Raw genomic sequence first — 4,070 nt, 5'->3', positions numbered from 1 at the left:
TGTGCTGCACACAGAGATGTGATCTGATCATCATCAGTCTGTCTGGAGTCACATGAAGAAACAGAACAAACTGAGACAGACTCAATCCAGAAGAACTGATGCTTCGAGAAACCTCCTGCAAAGCTCCTGAGAAACTCTGCTCAAGTGCACCGAGGGCAAAAGCTGCTTTAAACACAAAGATGCTCACACCAAATGTTGATTTAATTTAGTTAATAGAAGTTAATTGATCAAGAAAATCTATTTATGACATTATTTTTGACAGCATTTTTACACAAGTGCCTCAAACTTTTAACAGTACTGTAGCTTTTCTATAAGGTAACCTAGCTTAGTTTGTTTTTGGGTAGTAAGTCGCCCACTACAACTAACACGCCGATAAGCCTGATATTAGGCTAATATTGTAGATCTACTGATGTGTTGGGTTTTGCTCAATATGATGTTAAGTGGCAGATCAGTGGGCTTGCTGCGGTTGAATAGCTATCTAAATAAGAGACGTCCTCAGTCCCAGACGAAACCTAAAATACTATGTGGAGGATGCAAAATAATTTAATAATTATAATATGACCGCGTGGTGAACCTATGAACCGAACTCATATAAAGCATTGTAGCAATAGCTAACAATACATTGTATGGGTCAAAATTATCAATTTTTCTTTTATGCCAAATTTCACTAGGATATTAAGATCATGTTCCATGAAGATATTTTGTAAATTTCCTACTGTAAATATATCAGAACTTAATTTTTGATTAGTACTATGCATTGCTAAGAACTTCATTTGAACAACTTTAAAGATGATTTTCTCAATATTTAGATTTTTTTGCACCCTCAGATTCCAGATTTTCAAATAGTTGTATCTCAGCCAAATATTGTCCTATCCTAACAAACCTTACATCAATGGAAAGATTATTCATTCAGCTTTCAGATGATGCATAAATCTCAGTTTGAGAAAATTGACCCTTATGACTAGTTTTGTGCTCCTGGGTCACATTTATTTTTCATTTAATACAATGCACATCAAAAACACTAATTATTTTGCAGTGGGTGAAAAGGGAAATCAAGAAAATTTTAGGAAGGAATGTACCAACAATCCCATTGTAGTTTTTTACTTGATGGATTTCACACAGACCAGTTTAGCAAATTCCCGTTATTCAAAATATGCAATTATTCATGATACATTATTAATGGTTGCCAGTAAGATGATTACTGTAAAACTGTATGTACCTACTTTAATGGAATGGACACAACAACGGAAAAAAAAAAAAAAGGAATAGAGTGTATTTCTACACTCGAAGTGTAATTAAACCTTAAATTTAGTTTTATTTATTTCCTTCTACTGTATTTCCTTTCATGTTTGAATCAGATGTTAGTTTTAACACTTGCTGCAACAGCTGTAAGGGATTTTTTTATATTTCTAAAAGTTTATCTGTTTTTTGTTTGTTCTTATTTGTTTTATGATATATAATCATTATGTAAACAGTTGTTTTGTTTATAAAAAAAAAATAATAATAAAAAAAAAATACTCTGGTGTGACCTGAGTTTAAAAAAATATTAATTTTGATCCCATCATTAAAATGACTGAAGCCATCACTGTAACTAGTGAAACATAATTGAACCCTTTTTAAGATTAAGTAATTCTTGAAGTGTAAATAAATAAATAAATATATAAATACAAATAAGTAATAAAAACCAAAGTCAAAATTAACAGCATCAGGAATATGTGATACAAAGTCATAATGATGAGATAAAAAGTCAAAATTATATATATATATATATATATATATATATATATATATAATTTTAAATTGTGCAGCTCTAACCAAAAACAGCAGCTTTAAGAACATGAGTTTAAAAACAAAACCCATGAACTCAGAATTGACTCAATTTACTTTGTCCTAAAGAAAAAAAAATATTTGTTTTCATAATCATTCATGAAGCTCTTTTTCTGCTTATGTGTGGCTGGAAAAAATAACTAGCAATCAAATCCCAATGAGTAAAATCAATCCCACCGTACGTTATATCACTCGGAAACGTGTCCGATTACATCCGTTAATCTAATGAAGTCTAATGAAAGTCTAATGAATCAGTGCTGATTCTCATTAGATGAACAAAACAAAGTGAAACATCTGGACTCCTTACAGTAATGAGAACGAGGTTTCCACATCAAAGTAATGAGAATAGAGGAAATGTGTTTCATTAACATTAAAATAAATGTCATGATATAAAGAAATCAATGGTTTTAAAAATAGGCTTCATTTTTATCATGCAAAACTGCCTGTGAAATGTGATCTGGATGTGTTTTCATGAATCCCGTCAACATTTCACAGCCAATCTCAGTGTCTGTTCATAAGAAAAGACAAGTGACAGACCCTGGCACATCTCTCTCGCGGTGAAGGCCTCGGCCCGTCTCTGACCCCCATCAGCTGACCGTCCACCAGCCAATCCAACAGCAGCGCCAGCAGCTTCAGCGACGGCCTGATAACAAACACAACACAGCAGCTCCATTAGTCCTCAGCAGTGCTGGGGGGGTAACGCAAGTTATGTAATCAGATTACTTTTTTAAGTAACTAGTAAAGTAACACATTGCTTTTTAATTTAGAAGGAAATATCTTAGTATTCCTCAAAATGAATAAAAACAGTAAAATGCAACTCAGAACGTGACGCAAACCTGCAATAATTAAATATGTTAAATAAGACAAATATCATTTATGTATTTAATCCCATTTTATTAACCAATGTCTTTGTTACTGACTTCCGATTATCTATTTTAATCATACTAATAAGCAAAAATAACACATTTGTGTTTCATTTTAGTTATTGCTGAATAGTGTTGAACTTTCTTCTCTTCTGCATCATATTCTTCATGCTGCGCCCTCTACTGTACAGACGTGAATTTACATTTCCTTCAGCCTGAGACGTATTAATTTCACTCTTGTTGTGAAAGTGCTTTTACATTTGTAAAAGAAGAACTTTTTATATTAAAAACAAACAAGCAAGCCCTGCCCAGATTTACAAAGTAACATAACGCATTACTTTCCATAAAAAGTAACTAAGTAACATAATTACCTAGTAACGTAACGCATTATCTTCCATAAAAACTAACTAAGTAACGTAATTACCTAGTAACGTAATGCATTATTTTTTACATAAAAGTAACTAATTAACGTAATTACCTAGTAACGTAACGCATTATTTTTACATAAAAATAACTAAGTAACATAATTACCTAGTAACATAACGCATTATTTTTCCATAAAAGTAACTAAGTAACGTAATTACTTAGTAACGTAATGCATTACTTTCCATAAAAAGTAACTAAGCAACGTAATTACCTAGTAACGTAATGCATTATTTTTTACATAAAAGTAACTAAGTAATGTAATTACTTAGTAACGTAACGCATTACTTTCCATAAAAAGTAACTAAGTAACATAATTACTTAGTTACTGTTACGGGGCTGACAAGATGTGAGACACACATTGGGGTTGATAGACAAGGCTGAGCGTTCAGAGGCAGCCTCCTTGGCTGGGTCGGAACAGGACAACAGTTCACAAACGACCTCCTAGGCCGAAACAAAGCAAGCAAAGAATTCACAAACGGCCTCCATAACCGTGACAGGACAGGACGAGGATTCCCCGACGGCCTCCATAGCCGTGACAGGACGAGCAGGGAGTTCGCAGACGGCTTTTATAGCTGTGACAGGACGAGCAGGGAGTTCGCAAACGGCCTCTATAGCTGTGACAGGACGGGCAGAGGGTTCACAGACGGCCTCCATAGCCATGACAGGGCAGGACGAGGATTCACAGACGGCCTCCATAGCCGTGACAGGACAAGACGAGAGTTCACAGACGGCCTCCATAGCCGTGACAGGACGGGACGAGAGTTCACAGACGGCCTCCATAGCCGTGACAGGACGGGACGAGAGTTCACAGACGGCCTCCATAGCCGTGACAGGACGGGACGAGAGTTCACAGACGGCCTCCATAGCCGTGACAGGACAAGCAGGGAGTTCGCCAACGGCCTCTATAGCCGTGACAGGACAGACAAAGAGTTCCCAGACGGCCTCCTTGGCCGG

The sequence above is a fragment of the Sinocyclocheilus anshuiensis genome, unplaced genomic scaffold (assembly GCF_001515605.1).
Source record: "Sinocyclocheilus anshuiensis isolate Anshui unplaced genomic scaffold, SAMN03320099.WGS_v1.1 scaffold1123, whole genome shotgun sequence".
NCBI classification, from domain to species: domain Eukaryota; kingdom Metazoa; phylum Chordata; class Actinopteri; order Cypriniformes; family Cyprinidae; genus Sinocyclocheilus; species Sinocyclocheilus anshuiensis.
The sequence above is the reverse complement of the archived record's forward strand: the minus strand, read 5'-3'. Positions refer to the sequence as shown.